This window comes from Gobius niger, assembly GCF_951799975.1.
Source record: "Gobius niger genome assembly, chromosome: 1".
Lineage (NCBI taxonomy): Eukaryota > Metazoa > Chordata > Actinopteri > Gobiiformes > Gobiidae > Gobius > Gobius niger.
This window is the reverse complement of record NC_136852.1, coordinates 35437859-35453229: the sequence shown is the minus strand read 5'-3', so window position 1 is coordinate 35453229 and position 15371 is coordinate 35437859.

The following is a 15371-nucleotide window of genomic DNA, read 5'->3' as shown; positions in this document are numbered from 1 at the left end:
CTTCACAATAAAACACCCGCTGTTTGCACGCGCTCTCCAGCTCTGTCTTGCAGAGATAGACACACACGTACACATTCAGCCAGAGCTCCAGCTAACTGTACTTTTGAATCATGTATTATGTACTAGCCGCTAGTCTCCACATTGGGTCAATCTGTGCCAAATCACCCAAATCCACAAAATCTTCCCAGGTGAGTGACCCTCTCAGATTTGGATGAAACTTTTTTTCTTCAGTTCCTCCACGTGTGTAAAGAGTATGGAGGACCGTGGCTTCCAAAACAATAAATATATATATAAATAAATTAATAAAATAAAGATCAAATGTGCAAAGAAATGCATGCATTTAATAATAATAATATTTATTTATTTATTTATTTCTGTATTTAAATAAATACAGAAATAAATAAATATATGAATAAATAAAGGCACGTATTATAATAAATGCATGCATTTCTTTGCACATTTGATCTTTATTTTATTTATTTATTTATAGACATATTTATTGTTTTGGCAGCCACGGTCCTCCATAAGTTGCAACCACCTTTTCTGCTCGTGGGTGCGTTTTGTGTTTGTGTGCACTTTAACCAGCTTAATCCAGGAACAATCATCCAAAATGGGCTAGATTGTGAACCTTGGGATTTATAGGCTGGTCAAGATGGCAATTTTTCCATTCAGGGAAAACAAAAGAAGTGCATTGAGTGATCATCTTCATATTCTAGATTTTTGTTTGTTAGGATATGACCTTGTTGCAGTGGAAGCAGGATGTTGATCTGATAAAGGGTCTTTGAGTTAGAGCTTCACAAAGATGGGTCCTACTCAGAAATGGCCTTCTAGTCTGTGCAGGATTTGACCACGTAGTCTACCACTGAGGCACTTTTCCCAGATACAAGACATATTAGTCAGTCTGTAGCCAGAAATGTTTTATCTATCTCAAATGACTGATTAAAGGGGTTCGATGCAAGTTTGGCATTTTATACTCACTCCTGCCACCTCAGGTCATACGTGTAAACTGCAGCCTCTATATTAAGCTCGTGCATGACGGCACTTCAGACCCGAAGTAACACGTTTCTGAGTGACAGAGCAGGGTTTTAGAGGCAGTTGTGGTGAACAGGTCTGAGCTCATTCTACACATTAGGACATTGTTGGAACATGTAGGGGAGGAAAATACTTAATTTTTACATTTTTAAACTCTGTATAGTCCCTTTTTTTGTGTGTGCATTGTCAAAATAAAAAAGACAAGGTTTATGATGACAAGAAATGCATATTTATGTACACAGACAAATATGATAACACTTTAGTTTTGCATGTGTATAGATACATTTGTTTACCTAAAAAATGCTGCAGATACGTCTTCCACTTTGAATTCTCACTAGCTTCATTATACTATCTGAAAGGAATATTCAATGCATACATATTTCTTGAGATTACACAGTTTTTAACATTTCTGTTATTTTTTTCCCAACTCCTTCTTCCGAAGCCTGTGCCGTCTGCCAGTATGGTGGGTCTTCATTTGTACATGGCCTCTGCAGTGAGAATGCAGACTTGCTCTGGCTACGAGACATGTCACAATTCACAACTGTCCAGCTGTCGCACGGTTCAGTTCACGGTGCAGGACCTGCAGTTTGGTGCATCATGGTGCAAGTAGGCTACAACATAAAAAATAACAAGTTGGTTTTGAAATAAAATAGCTTAAATGTTCATTAGACAGTATTTATAATCTCAGAATAAAATTGGCAATGCTTTCAAAGCTGCTTTATAATGTACCTATGGGCCTTGTGACAGACATATTCCTCTACAATAGGCAGAAGTGTTAAAGCCATATTGACTTGACGCATTGCATTATGGGTACAGATTAGAGAACTGCGTGGGACTGTTTCTTTTCATCCCGCTCGTGCTGAATTCCTGACCATTACCATCCGCAAACGCAATCCCAGTCCTGCGATGTGTATGTCCACTGCAGCCCGCAACCTAGAGGTTAGATTTTTGGCCCGAGCCCGGCCCGAGCCCGACCCGATATTCGGGCCGGGCCGGGCCGAGATTTCCCGCATGAGAGTCGGGCTCGGGTCGGGTCGGGCTCAATTTTTTTTTTTTTTAAATTAATGTCATTATAATCTCTAATAAAAATCTATGCAATATGCGGAGTCTATTGGATACAAAATGTGGCAATACGCAATATTGCTGGGTTGCAGGTTCTAGAATGTGATGATGTCATCGGACCCAGCGGGGGGCAAGAGCCAGTTTTTCCTATTAATAACATTACACTTTCACAAGTCATAGCTAAAAAGAAAATATATGAATTTAAAAAATGATCTTTAATATCAGTCACTGGGTCCAAGATCTCTCTGTACAAGACCAAAAATTTCCTCAAAAACAAAATAATTTTTCCTCTATATAATAGTATAGGCCTTTAGAACGCTGTGATGTCACCTGCAACCCAGCAATAAAATAGAGGAGTCCGGGAGGGAGGTGGTGCAGGTGCGGGGGGCGGGCGCAGCATGGTCAGGCTGTGATACCGGCGCCACACAGAGAACATCACTCTTCAGTCTTTCTCTCAGGACAGCGTTTCATTAACAGTGGATAAATAAGCAGTTTGGTTCCTGTTACTGCGTAAAAAGTAGCTTTTGTAGAGCGCGATGTTTATGAAACATGAAGGAGGAGGAGAGAGAGAGACGGAAAAGAGGAGACAGACACATGGAGCTGCTCCGCGCCGCGTACGTCTCTGCCCACCCAGGCATGTGCGCTACTGCTGCGTGCACGTATGCCGTGCGCGTAGCCGCGTACCTCGCAAACATGGTGCTGCTGTGCAGATGCATCTATCTGAGCCTTAAATAAATAATTATTTACATCGGGTTTGTTTCGGGTTCGGGCTGACAATTCACGTTAATTGCTCGGGTCGGGTCGGGTCGGGCTTTATAACCGCGGGCTCGGGTCGGGTCGGGCTTGATTTTTTGGGCCCGATCTAATCTCTACCGCAACCTGCTGCTGTGTCCGAATGTCCTCGTTTCACAGTTAAAGCCACACCATGTAACATAAAAACAAAATCAATTGAGCATCGGACAGAAATCGCTGCTTCAACAACTGGACCAGGAGCTGACTGGGATTCGAGACAAACCGCCCTGACAGAGGCATCCACCAGATGGAGGGGAAAATGAAGACTCTTCTAGAGAAGCAGCTGTCTATGAAGGCAGCCAATAAAACCGCCGTAGAAGATGCTAGGAGCCATTTCAACATCGAGGAACGAGATTGAGGTCCTCCATAAAGATCTGGACTCACAGCAGAGCACAAACCAGATGCTGCAGCTGACTCTCCGCAAAAAAATGGCCTCATGCAAGACGCTTCAAGACGAGCTCCATCAGACAACTGAAAAACCGATAGAGGACCAACAGCAGAACCTCGTGCTCCAAGAGGAAGTGACCGGACATTATGACAGCATGCAGGAGAGCATGAGAGACAGACTTAACGCTTTAGAAGAGTCTAACCATATGTTTGACAGGTTTCAAAAATAGAAACAAACAATGAAAGCTGCCTTTGAGAGGACTACAGCTGATCTACAACAACCGCAGTTAAATCTCCAGGACAAAGTTTAGACTTTGAAGAGGCAAACAGAAATGACTTACGCTTGTCTCAGAGAAATGCATCCTCACACAAGAGATCATGAAATCTAAAATGCAAACATCAGGGCCCATATCACGCCTGGAATTGCAGCTGTAGGAGGCCAAGACAGAGTTGGAAAAATCAAAGAGACTCCAAGAACAGCTGCTGCTGGAAGTGTAAACCGACCTGACAAGGCTATGGAAGAGGCTGACAAGTTGAGGGAAGAAACAAGCGTTTTCCGTCGACAGGTTGAGGAACTGTATGAGAATCTGGACAAAAGTGTCAAAGTAATTGTGGATTTGAAGGAGACCAACACGGCTCTTCATAGAGGAAAACAGGTCATTTTAGAAGAACTCATTCAATTTAAAAAGACAGGTGCACAGCAGGAGACAGACAAACTACAACCAGATCAGCTGAAAACCGAGGAGCCAGAGAGGAAAGGAGCGCCGCAGGACACACAGGGCTAAAACAAGGTCTGGAAAGACTCCAGGACGCAGAGAGAGAGGGACAAGAAGGTTGAAGCTGACCATAAGAGGCTCAAGGTTCAAGACCAGAGGAGGATTGATGCCATTAACAGGAGACTTCAGGAGAAGGAGCAGAGTCAGAGGAAAAACGATTACCAGGTCTGAGGTGTGACAGATCGCTCACGAGGTCTCAGGGGGACAGATCTCTCTCATGAGGTTTGAGGGGGACAGATCTACAGTATCTCTCCTCTCTTTTCTATTCTATCTCTCTTTTCTCCCAGATCTTTTCTTTCTCTTTTTTGCATTTTTCTCATTTCTCTCTCTCTCTCTCTCTCTCCCCTTCTTTCCCTCCCCCATTTTACTGGGGCGACAGTGGCACACATAATAGAGCGGGTTGTCTCGGGACTGAAGGGTCAGCGAGACTGAGGTTTGAATCTTGGCTGCTCTAGGTACACACTGTTGTTGTGTCCTTAGGCAAGACACTTCACCCGCCTTGCCTCCAGTGGCTGACGCTGGTGTAAAGCGCTTTGAGTGCCTAAAGCACTACTTACTGCATATGTGACCACATTTCTCCCCATCTTTCTTCTCTTTTCTCTCCCCGTTTCTGTTCTTTCTCTGTCCTGTCTCTCTCTTCCCCCTCTCTCTCTGTCCTCACTTCTCTCTCTTTTTTTGGCCTCCTCTCCATTATTTCTCTCTTTTCCTCGTCTCTCTGCCCCCCCCCCCCCTCTCTGTCCTCTCCTCTCCACTCCTATCCTCCCTCTTCTCTCCTAAAGACCATCTCGTTTCACATCTGCAGACCTCCTCTCGCCTGGAGTCTTCCTTGTCCTCGTGTTGAACCTGTGTGTCCTCATCATCGCTGAACATCACACTCCTCAAATGTGACTCTAATGCCTACTTTTCCTCTCATCCGTTATTAATCTCTCTCTTTCTCTCTCTCTTTCAGATGGCTGGTCGGCGACAGGACAACAAGAACTGAAGCTCCAGCAACTGGACGTTCTTCCAGCGTGGTCTTGGCCCCGTCTGCAGAGGGACACTCATCAGCCCCCGTAACCACCTCCCTTATTTGCTTTACAAATATAAAGAATGCAAACAAATATAAGTCTAAGTGTGCTTTCTGCTTATATTACTATGTTTCTTCTCAGCTGAGGGCTTTGCCTTTGTTCCTTCACAGCAAAAGCACATCCTGAAAAGGGCCTAAATGAATGACCTCATGTCATGTCATCTCAATCACAGATCCTAGTAGAGATGGATTTCATATTACCGATTGAGCATGGATCCACAGAAAACACCAGACATTCATTACACCCATGAGGTTGCCTAGTCCAACGGGTCGAGACCAGGTTCACACAGTTACCATCAACGTTCCCTCCAATGTTTCATGTGTCTGACCAAACACAAAGTCCCTAAGCAGTCCCTTGGGGGACTCCCAGTCACACCAGGGGCAGAGGCGGAGCTTGCCATTTAGGGATGGGACGATAATTACATTTTAGGTCTCGATTGTCTTGGCCAAAATAATTGGTATTAACTATGTTATCACGATATTTGCCTATGGATTAAAAATGTAACTGAAACATGCAGACATTTCGGTAATGAAATATTTCTTTTCATTCTTAAAAATGTCATATTGAGTGAGACCTGATAAAGAATATTTAAACAAATTCAACTGAAAACTGTTATATCTTAACTTATAAGTATAGAATGAAATCCACACATTAAAAAATAAGTCAAGGCATAGGTCGTCAAACTTCGAGAAATCTTCTGACTGAAGCATGTTATGTTATTTACGTTCAGTTCGCTGGTCTGTCACTTGTAAAGGACGCTGGGTGGTGGTCTGCTGTGATGCTGGGTGGTGGTCTGCTGTGATGCTGGGTGGTGGTCTCCTGTGATGCTGGGTGGTGGTCTGCTGTGATGCTGGGTGGTGGTCTGCTGTGATGCTGGGTGGTGGTCTCCTGTGATGCTGGGTGGTGGTCTGCTGTGATGCTGGGTGGTGGTCTGCTGTGATGCTGGGTGGTGGTCTGCTGTGATGCTGGGTGGTGGTCTGCTGTGATGCTGGGTGGTGGTCTGCTGTGATGCTGGGTGGTGGTCTGCTGTGATGCTGGGTGGTGGTCTGCTGTGATGCTGGGTGGTGGTCTCCTGTGATGTGGGTGGTGGTCTGCTCTGATGCTGGGTGGTGGTCTGCTCTGATGCTGGGTGGTGGTCTGCTGTGATGCTGGGTGGTGGTCTCCTGTGATGCTGGGTGGTGGTCTGCTGTTATGCTGGGTGGTGGTCTCCTGTGATGCTGGGTGGTGGTCTGCTGTGACACACCCATCACACAGTCTCTTCAAGGTAATGCCTTCAGGGAGGAAACTATGGAATCCATGGGATCCACGCTAACAGTTTTATCCACCAGGCTATCAGGAAGCTGCACTCCCTCCCTTCCCTGTGCTCCCAGCCCTCACTCTCCACCCCCCGATCCACGATCAAGGATGAGAGAATGATCATTTCAATTCATTGACAAATAAATCGACATATATATATATATTTGTATCTTTTTGAGTCTTCTCTGCATGTGAGAGTTTCATTTCTTAGCTTTCTTTTGCTGTCAATCCACAAAGATGCCAGACTTTACTTTTCTCCCGGGGAGGGGAACGTGTGGAGTTATTCAGATCCATCTTGTTCACTTGTCCATGTGCCATGACAGCGGCATTGACTCACTCATTTTGCCAAAAGCTTGCACTGACTAGGGGAGCGGGGCCCCCTTGTGGTGTAACACCATAATTCACGATTATCTTCTTGTGCGATAATCCCGATTATTAAAAAATGTGGCGATCAATGAATAGCTGCATTTTTCATAACGATTAACAATATTATTATTTATCATCCCATCGCCATTAGGCAAGGCAGGCAGCTGCTTGGGGCCCCCAACAGTCAAGGGCCCCCATGAACTGGCCCATCATTTATACAACTTTACAAACGCTTGATATACACAGTCTTCTAATGACTTTGGCTGCAGTTAAACCGCCTCAGTGCTCTATAGTGCTATTTATTTTACGCTTTCATCGATGGACAAATGATCAACACATTTAAAGCGACACCAAGTGATAAGAGGCTGTTCAAATGTTCATAGCTTTATATGTAAGACTTATTTGCACTTTGTTTTTCAGAAGGTATGTACTTTAAGAGCCTATAGTAGTTACTGAGCTTATCCAGCTGTGTTTATGGTAGGCTATTATCTTGTCTATCTTTAAATGTTCCAGGTTTAAGAGATGATTCAAGGTTTGGAAATGACAGTGGGGAAGTGGCTACATTTCTCTTTCTCATGGGTCATCTCATTCTGCAGGAGTTGGGATTATTCTTAATACATTTGAAGGTAAAGTTTTGGATCAGAGAAGTGATAATGAGGGTCGCCTTGTCGAAATGATCATTCATTTCAACATTTAGCATCAACAAGTATAAAAACAGCTAAAACTAAAACTTTTGATTGAAGAAGTGATTTTAGGAGGGGACATTCATCCAGCGCAGCATAATTGATCATATTTAAATAATGTGATGATGGACTTTGCTGATCCCCTATAGATGATTATTATGTCATAGATACCTGTGTTAAATACAGTGAGAACCATATGTTTACATACACTGCATAAAAAGACACATTTGCATTTTTTTCTCACTGTTTGACATGAAACCGCTATTAACTTTTATTTTCCTTAGGTCAACTAGAATTAAAAAAAAAATCTATTTGTCAAATGCCAGAAGAATGAGAGATAGATTTTTTTTTACATTTTGTTTTATTACTGTTTACAAAATCAGTCCACACATTAAGATTACTATACCTTTAAACAATTTGGAAAAGCCCAGATGATGACGTCATGACCTTGGAAGCACAAGTCTGATTCATCCCTGGGTGTAATCATTTCAAGACACATGAAGGTGCCAGGAGGAACATGCTTCTGTATGGTCCTTATGGTGGGGAGCTGACGTTGCTGTAATACCACCCCCTGGTGGCCAGGGGCGACTCCAAGAGACTCTTGGGAGCAGGTGAAATATTTTTAACCACGCTGGTTTTTGTTTATCAGCCTCATATTTGGAAGCATTTTCAGTGCATTGACTGGCTCCAGAGCCTGTCAATCAAGCTCTGGAGCTCTGTGGAAGCTCCGCCCACCCCGTGAGTGCAGGGCTTCCTGCATTTTTGCCCTTTTAAAGGAATAGGCAACCGTTTTTACATACTGAGATATGTTCTTACCTTAGGCACGGGGGAAGATCAGACAGGTCCTAAAGAACTCGTCAAAGCTAAGGTAAGAACATATCTCAGTATGGAACAGCGGTGGCCTATTCCTTTAAGGACAGAGAAAGAGCGGCCATTAAGGTTCACACAGGACTTGGGAACCTTTTTCAATGAATGGGGCTGAATGGGACCTGCTCATCTTTATGATGTTATATCTATGGTTCAAACAATGATGTAAATGTCCAGTCATCACACAGATCAGAAAGAAGGCGGGTTCTGTGTCCCAGAGATGAATGTGCTGTGTCTGAAATGTGAAGGTCAACCCAAGAACAAAAGACTTGGTGAAGATGCTGAACCTGGTCAGAGTTTGTCATGATCCAGTGACCGACATGGGCTGAGAGGGAACTCTGCACGAAGAAGCTCTTACTCCAACGGAAACACAACAATGCCAGTTTGGGTTTGCAAATAAAAAAAGGATAAAGACTTTTTTTTGGAGTCTTCCGATGTGTCTCAGTTACACCAGTTCTGTTTGTGGAAGGAAATCCAAAACCTTTGACCCCAAATATACAGTTTAAAGGCTATTCTATTCTTTCAAATCAAATTTTGGTTTTGTAAAAAAGTAATAAAAAAAAATGTGTAGAAAATTCTATCTCTCCTTCTTCTATTGATTTAACAAACAAAAACAAAAAAACAAATTTAACAAATAGAAATTATTTTTAAAATTCTAATTGACCTAAGAAAAATAAAAGTGTATTCTGGTTTGATGTCTGGCAGTGAGAAAAAAAAAAGCAAAAGTGTTTTTTTTTAGGAAATGTATGTAAACATATGGTTCTCGCTGTAGAACTTTAGCACTTACCCTCAGGCCAGAAATGCTCCTGTGTTTAGAATCACCACATGCCGCTCTTTTGTTTGCTCTGCAGCTGTTTAAGCCACAAACTCTAGCACTTATGTAGATGATGTCCCACTATCTTCATTTGTTTCTTAATAACTGTGTGCTCATTTCAATGTTGAAGTCTTTTCTATCTCATAGTTTTGATGTAAAATTGAGTGTGTTCTGGAGTATTAACATTCAAATGACAGCCCTTTTCTGTTAGGCTGCTGCGAAGGTGAGCGAAGTGTGTTGCCAAAGCTCTGACTCTGAAATTGAACCGATAGCCTTTGGGGTTTTCTGGGTGGACGTTGTGCCCCTGGGGTAGAATCCACAGTGCCATGACTCACGGGCGTAAAGCTGCCTGTTCTTCAGTGGCGTCTGCTCGGGCTTTTATTGTGAAAAGTCTTCGGAGGAAGTGTCATTAGTCGGCGTCCACCTTTCTGCTGTTCTGCAAAAACACAGAGCTTTGGCCCCTGCACCACACTTTCATTTCCCCATGTGTGCTCCCTGTGCTCTTCCTGCAGACGCAGGGTGCCCAAACTCCGAGGGCCAAAATTAAAAAGTGCCTGTGGGTCGCAGGCCAAACACATCGATGTTGAGCGTGAAACACATGACTGCAAATAATAGTTACTTTATTTGATTTTTCGGTATATATTTGCATTTGATTCTATCTACATTAATACAAATGTTAACTATGGCAAAATCCTAGTTTTACTAGAACAAAATCAACAATTGTTGCAAAATGTAAACAACAACAGTTTTACAATGACTTTGCCTCATTCATTTGTTAACTCAAAGAAAATGCTACATTTGATCATTTTGAAAGAAAACCTTTCTTGATGTCAACAACTTTTGCAATAAAAGTTGTAAAACTGAGAAAGTTGATGCTACAACACTCCACCATAGCACCATAACAGTGTTTCCTTAACTTTGCGCCCCCAATTTGCCGCTGGTGGCCAAAAGGTGTACTGCATCCAAATGTAACAATGAGAATGAATGGGAGAGAATTGGTATTAAAGCAGAACTAAGTAACTCTTGCCCCTAGAGGCCATAAGTGCAACTGCAGGTGTCGTAGCAAGTTACGATTTTTTAATGTATTTATTATCTTGGAGAGTAAATACTACGCTGACAGGAAAGGCGAAGAGAGAGGCGGATATTGTACATCCAATTATACAATGGAAATATTTTTTTTCATTCAAACTTGGCTGTAAATACTGTTTAAAGTGACGTTAGCCCGCAGTTAGCTTTGCCCGTTAGCATGTTAGCTTCTTCGTGATTCTATTAGTGTGTATTGGTGGCTCCGGTCCGGTGGCAGTCAAGTTGCAAACATGATTTTCTGGCCAGAGACACCGGGGGGAGACGAAAGACCCTCCAATCATCCCATAAACACTTGTATTACCCCCACAGGGACCAGGGGAAGGATTTATTAAGGTAAAAACGTTACTGCTTTAACCAGATGCTGCGAAAAAGTAGGTCACCCCACTTTGGGCACCCCTGCATTAGGTTATGGTCCATTTTTATCCTAAACTGTGAACAATCTGTTCCTTGCTGTGACGACGAGGCGTCTGTCTGTAGTGTTTGGGAGAAACCGAAATGCGTTCACAAACTTTTACAGTAGTTTTATTCACAAACTTTTTCCAGTAAACACGAGGCTCATGCTCTTGTGAGAGTTGGTGCGTGATCTGAGCCAGTGCCTCTGTTCTCAACTTCAATAACCACATGTCCCATTTGACTGAAGGAGCTCAAGGTCTATTGATTTCAATGGCCTCTGCTGCTTACTACTCATACCGCCAGACAAAATGTTGACTTCCACATTATGTCCACCTTGGTTTCTGTGTTATTGGGCCCAAAGAGCGGTGTACGGTTGTTACTCCTGCGAGAGCCGATGCATGTGTGTGTGCCACTGCCCGCATCACATGATCGAATCTGGCCAACCAGCAGCGCAAAGCTTAAAGGCAAGGCAAGGCAAGGCAAGTTTATTTGTAGAGCACAATTCATACACAAGGCAATTCAAAGTGCTTCACAGTTGCATAAATACAAGAAAGCAAATAGAATCAATAAAAACATCAACATAGAATTAATCAATTACAGTAAGAGGCAAGAGTGTAGATAAAATACTTTCAGTTGTATGCATTTTTAAGTCTTGTTTAGATTCGCTCTGTCTTGAGCACTATTTCACTCTGTCTTAAGCACTATTTTTCTTGCTCGTTCACACAAAGTTAGTTGTTTTGTCGCACCTTCTCCTCTGGACATCAACATAAAATTAACCAATTACAGTAAAAAGCAAGAGTGCAGATAGAATACTTTCAGTCATATTCATGGGCAAACAGAACTGTTTTCAGCCTGGATTTGAACATTGTCAGAGTTGAGGCCTGTCTCACATCCTCATGAAGACTGTTCCAGATTTTAGCTGCATGAAACTGAAACGCAGCCTCACCGTGTTAATTATTGACTCTGGGAACCACCAGGAGGCCCCTCCCTAAAGTTCTCAGGGCCCGAGATTGTTCATACGGCTCTAACATGTCAGAGATGGACTTTGGTGCTAAACCATGAAAAGACTTGTACACAAGCAGAGCTGTTTTAAAGTCTATTCTCTGAGTGACAGGAATCCAGGAAGCCAATTCACAAGAAAATTTGAAAGGGAGAAAAAGTCCATGATGATATTACAGCTAATAATTGCCACAACATCTGACCTTTGTGGAGCTGTAGGCCCCCGTCAGCCGAACACGGTCAGTTTGTTTTTACACAATTGATGTATGAGAAAAATCTGTGATTTTCTGCTTCAGTATCACGTAGCGCGGTCTGAGGACCCAATCCAATATAATACATCAATAGCTCCATGTGCCACAGTCAGCAGATCTAACTCTCTGAGAGGGACGTGGCAATCTCTTTATTCCATCTTATCTGTTGCCAGGTTACAATGCAATAAGTTCATGGCCCATACCCAGACATGGCTTCCGGGTCACATAATCGGCCTTGTTATCTCTCACCAACCACCTTCACCTCCTAGACCAGGGGTGCCTAAAGTGGGGCCCGTGGGCCAAAATTGGCCCGCCGAAACAATTCCATGGGCCCACCAGAGAGTGACAACTTTTGCACCAGTATGATTAATTCTCCCATTCATTCTCAAAGGTAAATAAGGATGCAGTACACTTTTTGATCACCAGTGTCAAATTGGGGGCGCTGTTTCACTCCTTTCACAAAGTTAAGGAAACACTGTTGTGGTGTCTTGGCGTTTATCAATCACAGAGCGGTGTAGCACATCAGCTACCAGTTTTCCAACTTTTATTGCAAAGGCTGTTGACATCAAAAAAGTGTTAGAAATTGATTAAAAAAATAATTTATGCTGAACTGACACTTTAAAAATGATCTAATGTGGCATTATCTTTGAGTTAACAAATGAAAGAGGTAAAGTCACTGTACGTGCTGTAGATACAGGTGTTGCTGTTGTTTATGTTTTGCACTACTTTGCTACAATTTTAGATTTTCTACTAAAACTAGGCTTTTGCCATAGTTAACATTTGTTTTATTGTAGCATGTTCTTTGTATCGCTAGAATCAAATGCAAATAAAAAAACAAACCAAAAACAAAATACAGTAATTATTATTTTTTGCAGTTATATGTGTTTCACATGATACATGATGTTTGGCCCGTGACCCACAGGCACTTTTTCATTTTGGCCCTCAGAGACAAAACGTTTGGGCACCCCTAATCTAATGGATAAACCGACGTTTGTAGCGTATACTGGACCCAGGTGCTGCAGCCGCCTTGTTCTCACGAAAGGTTATGTCAGAGCAAGTCGGAGGCATCTTGGACACAAATCTGAGCAGCATGCACTGCCTGCAAAAACTGCACAATCAGTATTGCCTTCTCCACGTGCCGGAAGTAAAAATCCCATTCTAAATCTCCATAGACTTTTCAAAAAAGTCAAATGCACGAGACAGGCTAATCAGCTCTGTGCTTCTAACCACTGGATTGATATTTAACAAGATAGAAAACACTAAATACATGAAAATATGGCCAAATCCTGTTTAAAATTGTGTGTTTTATGTCCATGAGTCATCATTCTTTTAAAACCTTGATATATATATTTTTTTCTGATGGATATTTAGAATGGGATTATAACACTGCGGAGCCTCGACTGGTGAGCTCTATTGTGATCCTCCACAATGCAAGGACGGACCTGTCCCTTTTTAAATCCATTACAGACTCATCTCTTCAAACTAACTTTAAACTTAGAACTCACTGAATTATGTCTAGGATGTAATTCTGTGTTTGTCAGTTGTTTTATCTATGAAGCACTTTGGCCTTCCTTTGTGTCGTAAAGTGCTATATAAATCAACTTTGATCGATTATCCAGCATAGCATCTTAATCAGAGTCAAATCAAAGTGAAGGAATTTAATAGGCTGTAGTGTGCAGTGAGTGCAGCACTTACAGTGGTATGCATAAGTATCGGCCCCCCTTTAACCCCCCTTTAACATTTTGCCATACTATGGACCGTAAACATAAATATAAAATACATTTTATGTGAAAGACACACACTAAGTGACACACAATCGTGAAGTGAAATTAAATTAAAACATGATTTAGATTTTTTTTTAATACATAAAAAACTGAAAAGTGTGATGTGCAAAAGTACCTGCCCCGCTTTCCTTTTAGTGCCACCAATTGCCTCAGAGGTTTCCTGATGATTTCTGAATGATCACATGTTGACCTCATGACTAAATAGAGTCTACCTGTGTGTAATCTAATGTCAGTTCAAATACAGCTGCTCTGTAATGGTCTCAGAGGTCTGTTAGAGACTATTGTGGAGCAGAAGCATCATGAAGTCCAAGAACACACCAGACAGGTCCAGGGTAAAGTCATTGACAAGTATAAAGCTGGGTTAGGTTAGAAAAAGTACATTTCCAAAGCTTTGACCCTGGATGAACTGCAGAGAGCTACAGCTCAGGTGGGGGAAACTATTAGGGAACTATTAGTCGTACTCTGCACAAATATGGCCTTTATGGCAGTGCAACCAGCGGCTCTACGGAAACACCTACTGGAGCTATACGCTCAGAGCACATTCAACGCGTGCCCCCACCAGCCCCTGCCTAGAATGTCCGGCCTACCATTTCGACTCATGCTCGATGAGAATGCCACACCAGGTGCCTGCCACCCCCATTACCGTGGCCGTACACTGGCAAGATGAGGTGAAAGCAGGCCTTGACCAGGACGTTCGTCTTGGCGTACTGGAAGAGGTGACGTGGTGTCATCGTATGGTGATCTGCGCAAAAAAGAATGGCACACCACGGCGCACTGTCGACTTCCAAGCCCTGGACAAGCATGCGCTCCATGAGACCCACCACACGCAGTCCCACTTCCACCAGGCGAGACAAGTACCCAGTGGGAAACGCAAGACTGTGTTCGACGCTTGGAACGGCTATCACAGCGTCCCACTGCATGAGGACGACCGACACAAAACGACGTTCATCACCCCTTGGGGACGCTACCAGTACCTCTCGGCCCCACAAGGATACTTGGCGTCGGGGGATGGTTACTCACGACGCTATGACGAGGTGGTCGCGGACATCGGCAACAAGACCAAGTGTGTGGATGACACACTACTGTGGCCAGATTCAATTGAGGAGAGCTACTTCCAGGCGATACAATGGCTGGACGTCTGTGGCAGGAACAGCATCATCCTCAATCCAGACAAGTTTGCCTTTGCTGCGCCCACAGTGGACTTTGCTGGCTTCACAATCACCATGACTGACACACACCGTGCAGCCGTTACCTGGAGGCGATCCGAGACTTTCCACGGCCACGCAACGTCACAGACGTCAGGTCCTGGTTCGGACTAGTCAATCAGCTAGTCACAGGGGCGTGCACTACCTTGTGATAGTGGACCGCTACTCGAATTGGCCAATTGTCTCGAGATCGACGGGTGGCGTGCAGACTTCATATGCCATCTACGCCACGCCTTTGCCACGTACGGGACACCTGACGAACTGGCGTCGGACGTGGGGTCCTGAGTTCACCTCCACTGAGACCAGGTCTTTCCTTCACAGATGGGGTGTGCACCATTGCCTTTCCTTGGTGGCTTTTCCTCACAACAACTGCCGCGTGGATATTGGGGTGAAGACGATGAAGCCAGCCCTGGACATCCCGTGTACTCTGCCACCGGCCTCAGTGGCCCCCTTGGCCCCTTGGCCTCCGAACGAGTCGCCGGCAAAGGATTTACGCCGGTCACCGGGAAGG